The sequence below is a fragment of the Ixodes scapularis genome, unplaced genomic scaffold (assembly GCF_016920785.2).
Source record: "Ixodes scapularis isolate PalLabHiFi unplaced genomic scaffold, ASM1692078v2 PGA_scaffold11__112_contigs__length_91849675, whole genome shotgun sequence".
Classification (NCBI taxonomy): domain Eukaryota; kingdom Metazoa; phylum Arthropoda; class Arachnida; order Ixodida; family Ixodidae; genus Ixodes; species Ixodes scapularis.
The window spans coordinates 90,074,969-90,093,680 of NW_024609837.1; positions in this window are offsets into that span (position 1 = coordinate 90,074,969).

Consider the following 18,712-nt stretch of genomic DNA (forward strand, 5'->3'; position numbering starts at 1 on the left):
ACTGTTCTTTTTTCTTCTATTTAGAATTTTCCTTGTATATCGTCCTACTTGTTCTACTTATCACAAAATGAAGTAGTCGAATACACAAGAGTTGTAAGTTCAGCGAGTGTGCTTGTCTTCCTGAGTGTCTAGTGTGAAATTGGTTTTCCCTGGGCTGTCACCGTCAAGTATGGTTCACCAACTCGCCCAAGCATCCATCCTAACAAATTATAAGAACCAAGAGAGGAAAAGACATACACACCGCTCAATCAATTTGCTTGCTTTGATAATACTTCTTCCTTTTTTTCCTTTTTCACTACCGCTAGTGATAAAAGCCACCCCCATGTCCGCGCGCTGCACCCATTAGGAAGTTAAGCGGCTCGAGTCACATCCCAGGTATTGCCATTCTTTCGCGTGAATCGTTTCGCGTGAATCGCACGTTTGACCACTTTTTTCGATGGCAAGGGTTTCAATTACTTGGCGTGCATATGCATTCCGCTGTCGCCCTGTAATGGTAATATCAGGAGTGCACTTGCAGGACCGGCAGTGTCCAGAGATATGTCCGGCCGATGTTCCTTTAAGGGCACAGGGTAAGTCCTATACTCCCCATGCATTTGAGGCCATGTTGAGGAATATTTTTCTCGGTGACTATTAGGAGTATTCCTAATAGTCAGTTATCTACTGAACTAGAATTATTTGAACCAAACTAAAATAAGTTTTTTTCTTATTCTAGTACTGAAATTTTAGTTTTTTTCATGTATTAAAAAAATTCTAACTCAAAAAGTGATAGTTGCCTATTTTTAATTTTAGTTCAGTATTTTTCAAGGCCCATGTACGTGGGAGGAATAAAAAATCAACCCCCTAAAATGTCAGGTTGAGAAAAAAATGGTACCTATGTACTAAAAAACACTGTTTGGAGATAATTGAGTTTAAAGTAAAAAACTGGTGAATAACAAATTTCTATTGGCACCAGCAGCCTCGGAATCATTTTTGCAATAGCCGCCAGCTGGGAAGGAATTGCTAAAGTCATGTCTTCGCCTTTAGGCTTATCGCCTTGCTTGCCGGACCTCTTTTGTGACCCGCCGTGTGGCGTGGTCGGTAAAGAATATTCGAGTGACGTCAACTTCCCTCAACCACTGGATGGTGTTCCACGCAGGGTTCCACCCACAGGACCTCAAAACAGTGTCTTGTGCAGTGCTACCACCATTGAATAAAAGAACAGCATCCAATGCCGCCATTTTGTCGTTACAAAAACACAAACGCTTGAATGTACACATGGTACACACCTGGAAAAAACATGTACAGCGTCTCGGGATTCTCTTGGTTCAAGAAAAGCGATGCAATAGTTGCCAGATAATTTTTTGTTTCGATTATCTATTATCGGACAAGCTTCTAGGTCTGCTGTTGAATTTGTTTTGTTGGAAAAATCATCGATAAACAGGGAGCGTATCCCAAAAGGAGGCGTGGTCACCTGCTACTTGCTTTCGGAAGAGGTGATTCTCAGCCCGAAATATAACTTTCTTAGGACACTGTGACAATAGAAAATGTGCAGAACGAACTAAACTTTTGATATTCCAAAAAAAAAAAAACTAAAATCTATTTTTTATTTTTTTTATTTTACCTTACTGCGCTTCTAGCTCGATCGTTCACACACCGCCCCGTTTGCCCTATGTAGCACCTTGCCACAGGAAAGTGGTATGTGTTACACAACGCCAATTTGGCAAGCTTCGTCCTTTGAGCAATTGTGCAGTGTTTCTTTTCCTGATTTGTTCTTTGATTAGTTCTGCGGCACATGGAGTGCGCCTTGTTTGGTGCCTTAAAACTAATCGGAAATGCGGCCGGAGTGAACGTTTTTTTCTTTTTTAGAACTGTTAGGGTGTTTGTTACCTGACTGCTACAGTAGTTTCACAAGAAACGCATGAACCGGAGCGTGTCCCCGTACAGCATCTTATATTAATGCCACCCAGCCGAGGACGTCTCATGATTATCCCATAAGGACTGCACCGAATAACTACAGTGCCTTGACAGTGCCTCCGACTGGTGTGTTTAGCGTCCCACTTCGCCCATGTATCGAACGTGGTCCCAACGTGGCAGAAAATCGCGTTACAAAAGCCGGAGTGTCATGACGTAGGATGTCGCAATCGTAGTGGTTGGTCGTTGGATTTCCAGCAAAAAGCACGGGTAGACGTGAAGGTCGCTGTCGTTAGGGCGTCTCAACTTTTGGCTGCCGCAGAGCTTCCGTGGACTCTCAAGCTTGAGAGCGACCCTGCAGCGGAGCACGCGTCTGCCACATCCAGCACTGCGTGCTACGACACCGCCAGGATCGTGGTCGTCGACAGCGTGACACCTTTTTGACGTCATCGGGCGCACATCGAGAGACCATTTTGTATTTTTTTAACGCGGTGAAGACACCAGTCGGAGACTTGTTCTAAGCACCATGTCACAACGAAACATGTAGCAAGACACGTGAACATTATAAACGCGTCCATTGTTTTTTAATCACCTGGTATAATTGTTTTCTGGTTTGTTTTGTTGTTTTTCTTGAATTACTAGCGTCTACAAATGTTTTAGTTTCTGCATTGGTTTTTACTTTGTATAGCGCTTTCATAGCTGCACTCGAAAATTCTTTTTTGTCTTTTTTTTTATTTTGGTCTTGCTTGAATTTGCCTCTGTTTTCGTTTTACTAAAGACTTGCTGGAAACTTCGAATGTTTATTCGTTTCTGCGTGTGCGTATTTCTGCATACTTCTGGTCCTGCATACAAGGAACATCTACTCTCGTAGGCAACCCGAGTTTGTGTCTACAATTTGACGTAAATAAAGTATATTGTATATTATACTTCATCTCCTTGCTTTATAAAATTCCAAGGAACCAATTTTTCTTTTGAATTCTAAAGCGTACTTGTCTTACACAGACACAGACGCACATACACACATACAGGGTAGATATCTTCATATCGAATCTATCTTGTAGCATCCTGTGATTTATACGGTGACTTCCAATAGCTAAGACTGCGTTGTAGCTATTCCTATATATGCAAGCGTCTCGCGAATATTCCATTTCCTAAACTTACTGCTTTCAGACCCTCTTCCAAGTAACCCCCCTCTCTATTTACGACTTTTTTTTTTTTTTTTGACTCTCTTTATATTTTTTTTAAGGGTACCTTTTTCCTCCGAGAAAGTGAAAACCACAAAAACTTCAGCAGTGTACGTTCCATCCTTCTACCTCTCAACATTCCTTTTTCGTTTTCTGTCTTTATGATTTTCTTTTTTCTCAGAGCCCTCCCCTCCGCCATACACACATACACACACCAAGACGCCATGAATAAATTTTAAACTTTCCGCACCGCAAACCCCCTGCTCGCGCGCCGAAGCACTACAGGTTCAAACTCCGGCTGCACTCAAAGGTACTTAAGCCCCGTTCTATGAGAACCGCATTCGCGGAGGTCTCAGAGCTTCTTTTTGATTCGTTTGCTTTAACACAATCTCGTTATATTGGCGCAATTTTGTGGTCGTCATATGTTTGAAAGGGCCTTTCCACTTCGAGTGGAAAGTTCAGCAAAAATGTTCGCTATCGCCAAAGAGGCTTTTGCTGTGACCATCAGGGAGTGGGGCCCAAGACAGGCCTCTGAGGGTTCGGCTTTGAACTCCTAACAAAGCCAAGTGTACTGGAAGTGTGATTTCAGTCCCGGTATTCGGGTTACGATCCGGTTTGAGGCTAAAAATCTAGATAGATTCGAAACTACTGTTTTGTGCTTTTCGATAGAGCTGAAAGGATTGAGAAAAAAGAACACTAATCCGAAAAAGTGTTCGTCAATTTGAACCCTTACATTACATGCCTGAAAGTCAAGAACACATAAGACCTCTTTCGGATAAGTTATGCCTTCATGTCAGTGCTAGCATACGTGTTGCGGAAAAAAGTAACCAAATACGGTACTCGTGACTGGTAAATAAAACTAACGCGTTAGCGACCTACGTTCCTAAAAGTAAAAGAAACATAAAAAATTACCGTTATTGAAGAAAAAGTAATCCACGTTACTGTTACGTTACTTTTTTAAATCTTGAATTAACGCGGTTTACTGCTTTGACGGTACAGGAATGTATAAGCGCCATATTTCAAGAAACATTATGTGCATGCAGAAACTGAACATGATCATTTATCTTTTTTACGGTTCAACCGAAATACTCACAAAAAAACACGATGAAAAAGGGAAAAGAAAACTCTAACATACACCTAGCTTGGTGCCTAAAAACACGAAACTAATTGAAGTAGGATTTTTTGAAGTCTCGGAAAAATAAATAACGAGTACCATAACTATGTTGTCCGTTACTTTTCTGAAGAAGTAACGAGTACCTGACTGCGTTACCTAAAAAAGTAACGCGTTCCCGGTAACGCAATTGCCTGTGACGTGGTACCGCCAACACTGCTTCATGAGCAGACACGTACACGCCAAGAAGTATCCAAAGAAAACGCGTTTTTTTGCAGCTCTCAAAATTCGATGCACCGAAAGTGGATTTTCCTCCAGTTCCGGTCTGCTTTGGAACGTTTCGTTTGTTTGTGCTTTGACACGCGCTCACCACGTGGTTCGGACCGCCACTCACGCGCTCTACTGGCTGTCTTCAAGGCCTCCGCTGTTGTTGCCAACCCCATCCCCTCCCACGGAGAGAAAAAGGAACAAGACGACAGCAAGGAGGCGAGGAAGAAATCCCGAGCCGTGCTGTTTGCATGGTTCATGTCATTAAAAACGTAAATGCGTTTCGAAAATTTGTTTTCTTCTTTTTATTAGAAGCATGCATGTTTTTTATGTTGGGCAAGGGCATTTGTTGCGTCCTGTTTGAGAGCCATTTACTACGTTGACATCTAAGTTAACAGTGCCCTGTGGAAGTCGCATGGTCGGCGAACCAATCAACCTCCTCTCTTTCATCACGTGACCGCGCCCTCTGTCTACGCGTTGGCATAAGTGGGAGCGTGATCACGTGGCAAAAAGATAGCCGCAGGCCTTGTCCAGATGGCAGTCAGCTCCCACCGCACTGTCAGCTTAGAAGTGAACGATGTGCGCTAAGTTGGTCGCTAAGCTGGCAGTGCTGCGGAAGCCACATGCTTGCTGCAACAAAATTTATCTTGTCTTTTATTACCTCCACTGAATCTCTACAGATGAGTATGCGTAAAAAATTGCGAACACGTGGTACAAGACTGATGTTCCAGTCCATGTTAAGAACTGCGGTCTTTGTTAAGAAGCAACAGCGAAGGGCTTTCTTTTTTCCTAGGACCTCCAACTCTATGAACACGCCTGTTGTACAGCCAACAAGGTGGCATGCTCATTGCAAGCAGAACCCGACAACAACCTCTTATAGTAAAACTTATTGATTTTCACAATGAATGGTTTTATGCATTACAACTTATAAGAACAAGGCACCCAATATGTTTCGCAGGATTTCACCGGAAGAAAATTTGATTTCAAAGGAAAACTTAACCGACACCATTAAGCGACCCTTTCTCTCAAACGCGGCTCTTCAAATACTCACATGAACCAACGACTTAACGGATTTCACTGAAATTCAGATTAATCAAAGTTTCACAATAATATAAATTCTGGAATAAAAAAGAAGAAAGAACGCCAACTCCCCCTCCCCCCATTTTCCCACCTCCTGCATGTAGTCCTAAGTGGCAATCTCTGATAAATGCAAAAGCAAGGGCGTGGGTGATTGATAATGCAGCTCCCCACCACTCGGCTTCCCCTGGCGCTGATGTTGGTAGTGGTCTCACGTCGAGGCGGAGGAGGCGGGGAAAAAAAGGAGGGGGGGGGGGGGGGCAATCTCATCAGGATTTTAAATTGCCGCCTCACCCCGACTCTGCGAACTGTCGCCACCGGGTGGCGCGCTGGTCGACGCCTCCAGGGGAAGCCACCGGCGCGGAAGAAACGGGAAGGGGGAAGGGGCACTTTCCCCGCCCTGGTGATAACTAGATTACGCGTGCTCCCCGGTTGGCGTTGATCAAGTCGGTAGCGTGGCCCCGTCCCCCCGATCAAAATGCAAAAGCTTCGACAAGTTTCAAAGTTTGTTTTTGGATAGATTTTCCATTTTTGGAGGGGAAAAGAGAGTTCTGGTTCGTTACATTGTTTGCAGAAAAAAGAATGTCTCGACGACCAGATTTGTTTTTTAGATTCTCTAGACGTTTTATGTCGTCTTGACAAATTTGAGTTTATTCGGGGTTCCTCGCAAAATCGTGGATCAAAGCATACCTAGTGTTCCTATCGCGTGCTCGAATGTCAAATCTAGATATTCTTAGAAATTCTTTAAGAAATAAACGCATATGCTCGCAAGCCGGAAAAAAAATCGATTCTGTTTTCTCACCAACGAAGTAAAGTAAACTTTTCTCAACCTCAGCAATTTCCCTTCTCGGCACATCGCATGTATGCGAGAGTGTTCGCGTGTTAATACATCAATTGAGCCAGTACATCCACCGAGTCATTACATCCAACGATAGATGTGACGGCACGGTGGATATTCTAGCTCGTCGGATGCGTTGACATATGTATGGATGAAGCTGCCCGATGGATGTAGTTGCTCGTTGGATGTAGTTGCTCGATGGACATAGTTGCTGGATGGATGTAACTGTTCATCCTATCTGTTACGACGCCTAGCGTGGCATTATATCCATCTAGTTATCGCATCTATAGAACGCAAGATGTCCGCCATCGGGCTTTTTTCGTTGTTCCCATTTTTATGGGGGAGAGCAAGTTCGTCTGCTTCTTTCGCGGGGCTGTGGTGACGTCAAAACGCCGAGCTGTGGTTCTTAATGAGTGGGTAGACCTCAGGGCAGCTTGCTTTGACGTCTACCCCCTAAACCTCATTCAGAGCCGATCAAAGTTCGGCGTCTTTCTGACGTCAGCGCGACGCCTGCAAAAGAAGCAGACGACTTGCTTTCCGCATTGGACCACGGAGAACAGACGCTAAGCCCCAGAATATATCATCATTAAATTCTATAAAAAATTCATTTTTTTTTACAAAGCGAAATAAAGGTGTGATTCCGTGTACCGTCCTAATTCTATAATCGAGTTTATATTTAGTTAATCTTGAGGGTGAAAAAGGCAGCAACTAAGGTTTGATCACGGTGGAAACAACAAACAACTAGCCGACGATGCGTGTTCGACTTTGGAGACACCGAGGGCCGGAGAAAGTGCATGAAGCACAAAGGGCCCTTTCACTCGCTTTTGTGCATTCAATTTAACGTAAAACTCTTCCAAATAATGTGAACTATTATGCAGCGTAGTTAAGCGAAGAAATAATCCTGCGCGAATGTTGGATGTAAAGGCATGTTTTTGGACGAAGCTGCTCGATTGATTTGATAGCGCGGTGGGTGTAATGGCTAGACAGATGTAAAAGCATTATGGATGAAATGGCACGTTGGATGAACTGACTAAAAACGGATGTAACCGCACGGCGGATGTGCTGGCGCTATGGATGTATGGGAACGATATATCGAATGGCACGAAATTGGACGTAACTGCTCGATGGATGTAATGGCACGATGGATTAACCCTAAACGTGCCGAAACAAATGTTTTTTTTTTCCTTTTTCTTTAAGCTAAAAGATTGTGGGGGGTGGGTTGGTGCAAGTAGAGAAAAGGGTCGTAAACACCGTGTTCTTGAGAGGCGATCCTAGTTTATCGCTTCAGCCAAACTATATTTTCCGCAAACATTCACCACCCCAACTATAAAGCCGCGGCAACACCGATAATATTTCGTAGCAAATGCAATCTGCAGATACACTTTGATGCGTGTTTCCTGGTTGTTCGAGGATCTTGTCACATCGGTCTTGCAAAAACCAGTCTTAGAACCATACATATATACATGAAGAAAGCACGGTTAGAACATGCGTGAGGCGTTTCCGCGGATAATTGTGTCTTTATGCACTCGGCGAACAGTGTGCTTTGTAAGATGTATAAGCAGTGCGGCTGCGGCTTCGGAGATTTAAAACACAGGCCAACAAAAGCAAAAAAAAAAAAAAAAAACAAACTAAACAGTGCTCACAAATTTGTCAGATATGCACCACGTCTACAACTTTGTTTGTCCTCGAGCGTGTCAAAATGACCTTAGAATAGCATGCACGCTTTTGGAGCAAGCCATAGGACAGACAATTTGTCGGGTAGTCACAAAATGGTCTTGTCATGCTGCGGATGCTTTGACGTGGACTTATGTCATAGAAGCCACGTTACAGCTTACGCTACGGTGGCTATAGAAAGCACAGCCAGCCACACTTCCCTATGGCAAGGCGGTGCCGTTCAAACCCCTATATTCTCTTCTGCCATGTTCGTGCTCATGATAACTTGGCAGTGTATCAAAGAAAAGTCGTTATTCCAATAAAATAGCCCTTAAAAAATCTGTCATCTGTTTGTAGAGAAGCTTAAAACAATTTCCAAGTGACCTTCATTTTCAAAGTTTTATCATGAATAAAAGGCAGTATTTGAGAAGCAATCGGTTAACTTTGATTAGAGGCCATAGACAGCCGTTGCGGGATGGGGAAGGACCTGTTCTTCAAAATCCGCGAAACGACTGCTTCGGAAACTGAATGAGTGCGTAGGCCACTTAATGTATCCACTAAATACAAAGTGGAAATTAAATTTGGCTCCAGGCACGTGACGTCAGCTTACGTGGTGTAAATTTTTACGCTAACTTTAGCGGGAAAACTCACTCGACGCGTACGTCACCTGACATCAATATTTTAATCCAGCGAAACAACTGGATTGGTGGAGTCGTCTCGTGGCGTCAGGTAAAGTTACGTCGATTCTCCAGCGAAATTTAACGGGAAAACTGAAATGGTGTTTAGGTCAGGTGACGTCGATTTCCCGCTAAGTTTAGCAGGAAGTGCAGTGACGGACAAAATTGTGAGGTTCGGGTTGAAAGTTGAAAATAATTTGACGCTTAAAAAGATTCCGATAGGCGCCAAGACTATACCACTAGAACAACTCTGGTCTATTCGGAACAACAGCAACGACGCGATCAGGGAGTTTCATCGCTGACAGAACCGAAGAATCAAGTGCGATCAGGGACAGTTAATTACGGAACGTCCGCATGGCCGAGCGCCAAATGTCGACTCCTCATAATTTGTTGAAGATGGGCGCCCTTTTCCTCAATCCTCGCGTGTCCTTCGTTTTCAATAGCCTTTGTTCCTCGCTCTTTTAAACTCTCACATGGAAAGAATACAACGAGAGGCAGCTGAAAAATTAATCTAAATTTCCTCGCCAGGATCCGCTTTCTCTTTTTTTCTTCGTCCTATTGATATTTTTTTTTCTGCCGGATATAGAAGACTTTAATTACTTTTGATCTCAGAATTGGGGGGGGGGGGGGGGGGGGGGAGGGGGATGCCTAATGAGATTTAAGCGTTCAGGTCATTTCATTACTTCGAATATTTTTTTTTATTATTTCATTTTTTGGCAAGAAATAAAAACGTCTCTGCGTTAACTCATTAAAAAATAGAAATGGAAGCAAGTCGAGAAAAATTACGCGAGCTTTAAGAGGTAGAACAGCTGGAAGCAATTTTCCGTTGAGAGAATCGGGAAGTGAAAGCGCGAGGCCTAATGCTCTAATGCTAATGCGAGCGGCACTTATACGAGTGCGTTGGGTCCTAATAGCTTTCTTATCAAACGACTGCCGGAACGGTCAGAAAAAAGAAACTCGGGGTATTGTTGTAGTCCTATGCGTGACGCAAATATTTTTTTTTTACATGTTAGTTGCGTTTATGGTACAAAAGCTTGACCCTAATGGCAAACAAGGGGTTTAGCGCATCCTACAAATTGTGATATATTGTATTGTAACTGACGGTGTGCCAAAATAATAAAAGGCACAGGCTGGTCCCGGCGACAGAATGCGTATTAATCTAGACCACGTGGGGACTTGTTAAGCTTTAACCGCGTTAAACGGTGTCTTATCCACCATAAGTTTTCGACAGATTGCGGGCACTTGGGCAGGGATTCGAATTTGGCAAGTGATCCGTAGGACGGCGCTTCTATTTGGAGTCCCCGAGAAGGCTATATATTTTTAACGACGTCTGACCCAATGGGGCCTTTGTGCTGAGCGTTTGGATATCCTCCCCAATATAGGGGGAAGATCCAACGCTGTGCTCCGAGCGGATAACTTTAGAATTCCATCCAGAGGGACAACAACAAGAATGACGCAGCGCTCGGCTGCCGTAGCCCAACGCACGTCAGCGTTTGGGTAAGGCTGGCGCTCTCCCGTCGCCCGAGGGCGGGTTGTTACGTGGCCACAGCGGCGAACAATGCAGCCTGCACCGTGCATCCGTACAGCACCTGCTCAGCACAAAGGCCGAAGTGGGACACGCTCTCAACCTCTGACGACTACATTCGTTAGCGATCAAGCCTCCGGCCAACGTCACTTAATTAATTGTCAACATCTATTTTGTGTTAGACTGTTCGCCGCGCTCTATATATATAGGGTGTCTAATGTCACCAGGCTCGATCTAAAATGGACCGCCAGAATCAACGCCCGCACGTAGCAATCTAAATTTTTCGTCAATAAAAAATTCACGGGCCGTTTTTTTTTTTTTTTTTTTTTTGTAAATTTGTAAAACATAGTTTCTTTTCTGTAAAAAAACAGGGCCAAAAAACTTACCAGGGTCAACAGCGGACGGCTGAGCAGACGACGGAGTCGAGTTGCAGGGCGCGTTTGGCGCGCGTATTGATAGATGGCGTCGGCAGCTGCGTCTGAAGGTGTAGCTACAGTGGCCTGAAGGGTGTAGTGTAGTTACCGCGTATCCTCCACCATGCATAGGAAACGGCCGCTCCTTGGAAGACGGTGTAGGTGGCGCTTCGATCCGCAGCTCCGTTAGGGTGCCTCCATCGGCCGGCAGATAGCGGCAGCCTAACACGCTTCATAACTAATATAAATACCTCGAAAACAATTAATTCTTTCCAGTGAACTTCAAATGACGTGGTTTGTGTTCGCAGGTGAATAAAAATATGAAACTAGCCGACGAGAGTGTAGTCGACAGCTGCGAATCGGCCGGAGCTGGCCGGAATCAACCTGGCCAAGCGGCCAAGCCGGGGCCATAGCCGGAACGACGGTCCTGCAAGCGCCAGGGCCACCCGCGGCCGTCTTCCAACGCTGTGTCGCTTCTCCGGTTTCGTTCGTTACACTGTAGTGTAGCCGACCAGCGAAAGAAAGAAGACGACACGCAGCAGAAATCCGTTGGCAGCAAAAGCGCCGTCGTTATGCAGACACGTTTTCTTTTAACTTTAAGTTTTGCTTTTATTTTCTGCAATTATTTTTCACACCAAGGTACATCACAAAAATATTATGTTCATTTTAATAAACCGCCGTGGTCGCGAACCGTCTAGGTAAGGAGGTAGCGCCATCTATCGATATGAGCTCCCAGCGCACCCCGTCCCTCGACTTGGTCGTCTGCGTCGCCGCCCGCCGCTGACCCTCGCAAGTTTCTTGGCCCTATTTTTCTACAGAAAGGGAGCTATGCTTTCTAATCTTAGAAGAAAAAACCGACATATGAACTCTGACGAAAAGTTTTGATTGTTACGTGCAGGCGTCGATTTTTACGGTTCGTTTTAGATTGGCTTGGGACATCCTATATCGAGCAATATGACGTACAGAATCAGGTCGGCAGGCCTCGTGTTTAGTAAACACAGAGCACTTGGAAAAAACAACCTGTACAGAGCGCCCCTTATATTTCGATCTCCTCGTCAATAACATCATCCGCGCTCATGGAGACAGCAGCGTCCGAGCTAGTGCAGTCGTTATTTCAAAACGGCTTTGCTTGCACGGCAGCCGTCGCAATGATCCGACTGACTCATAATTACCGTACTGATTAAAACAGGGTGACCACTTATCTGTACAAATCAGCGTTGAAAAAGCTCATACATTATCGATCTCAAATTTAAATGTGTATGTCAACCGGCTATTCAGAATCATTGCACTTTTATCTTTGCTATTTGAATTTGAACCGTGTGACAAGGGTTCTAATAGTATAAAAGCTGGTTAAAGAAAATGACACAGTGGCTATCGCACGTGGTTAAATTTTTTTTAAAATTTGTATTGCTTTTGCTGTTTAATTTTATGGTGTGTCATTCATACCGCTACGGCATAGCCTTCTCAATATAGGGTTGTCCAAGGCAAAAGGCTCGATCTAAAATGGACCGTAAAAAGTGACTCCTGCACGTAGGAATCTAAGCTTTTCGTCAAAGGTGTAATTCACAGGTCGGTTTTTTCTTGCAAAATTAGAAACCGTAGCTTTCTATCTGTAATAAATAAGGCCAAGAAACTTGCCAGGGTCTACGGCGGGCAGTAACGCAGACGAGAGGGGTCCAGTAGCGCGGCGTGTTTGGCGTTCGTATTGATGGATGGCGCTACCTCCTAATCGCGACGGCTCGCGACCACCGGGGTTTATTAAAATGAATATAATCTTGTTGAAATGTACCTTCGGTCAAAAAATAAATGTGGACAATAACACAAAACTTAGAGTAAAAAAAGCGTCTGCATTACGGCGGCGCTTTTGCTGCCAACGAATTCCGTCTGCGTGTCGTCTGCTATCTTTTGCTGGTCGGCTGCACCTTCAGACGCTCCTCCCGACGCCATCTATCAATACCAACGCCAAACACACCACGCTACTAGACTTGCTCGTCTGGATCGCCGCCTGCTGTAGATCCTGGCAAGTTTCTTGGCCCTATTGTTTACTAAACGAGAACTACGCTTTGTAATTTTACAAGAAAAACCGACCTATGAAATACGCCTTTGACGAAAAGTTTAGATGGCTACGCGCTGGCGTCGATTTTTACGGTCCATTTTAAATCGAGCCCGGTTACTTGAACCACCTATATATCGAGGCAGCCATTTCCGGAGGAAAAACGTTAGGGATCTTATGTCGAACTGCGGGGAAACATATGGCAGTGATAGGAACGCAACACTTAATCGACTGCTCCATAACCGTAACAATGTTTATGTTTTGCCGCCAAAGCGCGAGAGTGTTGTAGCACAGCCTCCTCTGTACTCACAAGGCCTGGCAGTTGGACGACGGAGCCATAGTGTGCCAGGTCGCAGATTTGGAGAGCGACGATCTGGCAGCACATAGCTTCAAAGAGCGATTTCTTGGGGAACCTTGACGACAGCGCAGATCTTTTGCAGCGGCGAGGATCCGAAACACACTTGTTCGCTCCTCAGAAGTGTGTTTCAGAGTCTCCGCAGCCCCAACCCACTTCTCCTCTCATGTTTTGTCGGCCGCTCCACCTTTTCCATTTCGTCGGCCGCTTCTCGTGGCGATCTCCCAGGCTCTGTCATTGTATATGAGGCTATGGTTAGAGTTATTGACATTTTAAGAAATGCTGAGCTTCACAATCTTATCATCTCTCTTCGCTCTATGATATTACGGGATTGGCCAGTAAAAACGGCGAGGAAGAAATCACTACGTGTGAATGTTATAAGAAGACCGTAGGCTTTCCTGTTATGCTCAAAATACAGTATTAAACATACGTCGGTGTCATAAATAAAATATTAAAAATCACTTGAAAATTAAAAAAAACACCGATAAAAATCCGTTGGTGCCAAAAATGTAAAGTCTGTTAAAACGTAAAACACCAACATCTGTAAATGTCTGCATGCTCCAGCTAGGACTGTTTATGTCGATACCCTTCCCCGAAGACTTACATTTTTCGTCAAAAGTCTGTACTGACAGTCACCGTGTTTTGTGTTGGTCAGAAACAGAAAATTGAGATTAACCGATCTTCAAAATAAGTAAACACCGAATGACATCCACATATTTTCCTCATGAATAAACATCAGAGAATCCACAGCCTAGTAATACGTGACGCCCTGCGCTTCTTAAGCCTGTCAGTGCCTATAGTTTCGGTAACCTTCACAACTACAGCTCTTCATGATTATGTTACGAATTGACACCGCCGTCGCCGCGTATTCGCACCTAGCTTGTGCTCACAAGATGAGCTCTTTACCCACATGTCGCGAGCATCTGTTTGCATGTTGCTGACCGTTGTCGATGCGCATTCACTTTGCCCGCTGAATTATGCAATCTATCCACTCTGAGGTTAGCGGAGTAAATGAATAGATAAATAAAGTAAGTGGTATTCGCATCTCGAATTGAAGTAGCCGCCTTATATTCTTCACAATCAATAAATATTTTTGGTCGCCTCCCACAAAGAAAGAAAAGAACAGAAATACAGTTATGTAAATGCCATCGACGCGGCGCTAACGCTGGAAGAAAAAAAAAGAAAAAAAACAGCATAAAAGTGTAAACCCAGAAGGATCGAAAAACAAAAGCAATTCTCTCCTGTGCTCTGCATTATCATAGACCGCAGCGGAAGGTACAAGCCATCCCAACCAATCCAGCGCTCTGAGCTTATCACATGACTCCGTGTCCCTCTCTAAGGTCACGTGACATCTAGTGGATTGGCTTAAACGGCTTTTGGCGTTCCCTGCAGTCCATCGAACCAAAATATAGCGGCGTTCCTGCCTCCGTCGCCATCGCCATCATTCACCAAAGCCGGCCAAGCATGACGTCACGGCGTCAGCTGTCCAATAACAATGCACCCCGTCGCGCCACGTCATCACGTGCCTTCAGGGCATGAAATATGGCGCCTTCCCAGCCGCTCAATTAATCAACGGTCCCTACGCCATGGCCCGCGGGAAAGAAGATGCGTTGGGATGCGCGCGAGGCTACCCTTCCCCCAGGGCGGTTTTGGGGCTCTGGAGACTATTTTTGCGGGGGGACGGTGAGGGTGTGGGCGATGCTTAGAACTCGATTATCGCTACTGCAGTTTTTTCTCGCGCTTTAATTTGATTTGGATCTTTGTGGTCGCATATCGAAAGAGAGATTCAGGAATGTACAAAAACTGGGACGGTCTCTTATTCTGACTACAAATGCTGCAGGGGGACAAGAAGACTCGCTTCTATCAAAAACGGCAGGATGCAGTTCTCGGTATTCGGCCTCGCTACTAATTCGACGATTTGGAACGAAGAAAGTTGGGTCCTGCTTGTGGCTAGTACCGGCTGAACATAATTAGAGGGAACTTCAAGAAAGCTGAGAGAAACGGGCGAACGCTGCAGACTTTTCTTAATTTTTTTTATATACGTACAGCTGGGTCTGTTCACAAGTTACTAGATGAACCCAGTTGTAGAAAAAAAAATTGGGGCTCTGTGTATGCCTATACAGCATAAAACTTAGTCTGCCTTAATAGACGACTTGCCTCCCAGCTGTAGGTGGGCGATTTAGCCAGTGCAGTACAACCGCTAGCCTGGGGTCTTTAACGTGCACCACGCAGAAGTAATACACGACCGCACGTCGGGACGATGCTCATACAGATCGAAACGGGCAGAGGTGTGGATGGAAATGAGTTATAGAAGTGCCCATGGAAGCTGCTTCCTCGCGGGGTACCCCCTTTTCTCTCCAAAAGGTTGGCTCATTGTAGTTCGAAGCGCTACGGTTCTGAAGACAGCTATTACGGTAAGCCGAATAATGCACGTGTTTTGAAGCACAGCCTCTAAATGGCGCTTCAAAATAGCCACTGCAAGTTTGCAGTTTAGTGCGGGGACCATAAAAAAAAACGTTGGCGAACATGATCCGAGACTGAGCAACACTCCAGCTGATCCGACCACATGAAAAGTGCCCACACCGTCGAAGTTCCCTGGCGCTCGCTAAGGCGTTAGGCTTAGCGAGCGCCTAACGGACGATGAAAACAGGCAGACAGCCCTCCTACGAATTCCAACGTGAACTCCAGCGGCGTGGCCACCAGAAGACGGCTAGAACACTGGTCGAAGAAGATTCACCAGACGGGCCCAAGTCTCATAGGATCCTAGACGGGCACGGATCCAGTTCGAGCATGCTAGTTTCAAAGGGAAACCGCCGCAAACTCATCATCATCATTATCATCAATATCAACATTATCATCATCATGCTAAAGTTTAATGATGAAATTTACGCTTCGCGCTCCTTGCAAGTACCGCTGACCATCGTTCTGCGAACGCGCAAGACACGAGCCCTGAGTGGGTGCTCCGCCGTCATTCCCTTCCAAGGGCTGCTTATATCAGAGGTGCCATTAGTTCCAATATAGCACAAGAGATGGGGCCTATGTGGGGCCCACATGATCAAGGGCATGCCCGACTTGGGCTGCCCATGTAAAACCCCCATGGGACCCATCTCGGCTCTACGGTGCGCCAAATGCTACGATATCGGCTCCACGGCGTCCGAGCGTGAGCGTGTGCGAGGTGGGCTGCCCATGTAAAAGACCAGTGGGTACCACCTCAGTTCCTGGCATACAAAGTTTGCGAAGTAGGGGGCTCCGCGGCGGCAAAGCGCGGGCATGCCCAACTTACGCTGCCCTGTGGCTCCCACTTAGGCCACGCGGGAGTTAAGTTGCGATGATGTGAACTCAACTGCCGTGAAGCATGGGCACGCCCGACTTGGGCTGCCCATGTAAAACCCCCAGGGGACCTTCCTCCACTCTACGGGGCCAAATGCCTTATGATAGTTCCATGGCGACGAAGTGTGGGCCTGCCTGAGTTGGTCTACCCATGTAAATCCCCCATGGGTCCAACCTCGTCTCTGTGGGGGCCAAGTTTTCAAAGATGGGTGCGCCACGGCGGCACCCTCCACTCGCTGCCTGGTAGGTCTCGTGGTCTGCAATGCCTGGCCGCCATATTGCGCATTCTAACTGATCTCTCTAGACACTACACTGCGTTTTTCTTCTATCTTTATTTGGTATCGTTAGTTTTGTCGTATGAAATCGATTTTAGTGCAACTCGTATTTAAAGCAAAATAAGTTTATCGGCTAGATTTTATGAGTGAAGCGTTACGCTCGGCCATACAAAGCTCAAGTCAACAAAAATAGTGCATAGTCCATAACAGGCAATGAATAAGCGCACAAAGCATATAAGGGCATACTTAGTCAGAATTAATTATACGTAATCATATCCAGAAAGGTTTGTCACGCTGCTCAGCGGTAAGCGAACCCTGAACGTGCGACCCGCAACCTCGCACTTTTCTCGGTGCCACTATACTTCGTTTTAGCTTAAGTCAAGACGCGGCAAACTGTATGAGATAGTTGGGCCAATCAAGCAGCGCTAAAAGCGCAAGTCACTGGGCCTTACCTGCTTACGATTGATTCCGCGATGATAGAACGCGATGATCGGCTCTGTCAGTTAGTAGCATCGGCTGCGTCTGGACTTGAGGTGAGATGTAGTATAACTGAAGGTGAACGAAGCGAAATCAGTTGGGCGCAGTTTTGTACCTGGGAAAGTAGCGCCATTGCCCTCCCAACTGCTAGCCGGACACAAACAGACACCAACATACAGACGACGGAACCTCTCAAGGTTTCGTCGTCTGTGTGTTCACCGACTGCCACCGACTGCGATATCGTCTGTATGTTCACCGACTTGACTCAGGGCTCTTCGCAGCCGGTTACCATAATGATCGCTATTTTGGACCCTTTCAATGCTACGAAGGGTCGTTATAACCAGTCGCACCAAGATCGTTATGGGGTATCAACGTACTGGAAGCGTTCCTCAACCAGCGTCTTTGGCACTGTGCATACAATAATCCTATCCCTCATGCTTATTTCCCCAGATCTCTTACAATTATGTTGCTCTCCTTGCGTGTTTTAAGACAGTAAAATTATTTTTTCAATGCCTCCAAGCACGGACATTGCGTGTGATGGCGGTTCGGACGTCTACGGCATCACACGCTGCGTCGGCGCTTGGGGGCATTGAAAAATAATTTTATTGTCTTGAAACACGCAAGAAGAGCAGCATAATTGTAACAGATATTGGGAGATAAGCATGAGTGATAAGTTTAATGAATGCAGAGTGTCAAAGATGCTCATATTGGCCGAGGAACGCTTTCAGTACGATGATGCTTCATAGCGATCTTGGTGCGACTGGTTTTAACGACCCTTTCGAAGCTTCGAAGATTGGAAAGGGGCCAAAATGGCGATCACAATGGCAACCGAGAGCGATGAGCCAGCCACATTGTTAGGTTTCGTCGTCTGTATGTTGGTATTTGTTTTTGTCCGGCTAGCAGGTGGGAAGGCAGTGGCACTACTTTGCCAGATCCAGTGACTTTAGGCTAAGTATGACTCGAGGGAGCCTGCCACAGCGGGCGACGCTCGCGGCGGGCAGCAAGCTTTCGAATGATGCAGCGTAGCACTTGATGTCGCAACTTTACGAGTTACGAATAAGTTTTAATTTGTCTCGCTCATTTTGATAAACCCAGGAGGTACCCGAATCTGTGAGGCGAGCAACGCGTGCGAAACCACCCAAACCATTCTCTAATCAAGCATAACAAATTATACTTGGGACAAGAGCGTGTTGGCTTAAGTCATGGATGAAGAAAGAATAAAACAATTAAAACAGGGACAACAAATCCACATCTGTCTTGAAAGATGTGGTTGTGTTGTCCTTGTTTTAATTGTTTTTATTCTTTCTTCACCCATAACAAATTATAACGCACTGAAAATATATGAACGTCCTTGTTAAGGCCCTTTCACCCAATTGCGTTTTCTTATGACCTTGTGCCTTGAAAGTCTTAAAATCCCTTAAGACGAAAAAACACACCGGCACGCTGGCGCCATCTATCATCGTTGACCCTGGAACTTCATTTCGCTCGTACGAAGGTTTTTGTGGTATCTGCAAAATCAGATGTATACGTACCATCTATAATAAATGGTCGATTATAACATTGTCAAAAGCTTTTCATGCTCCCCTC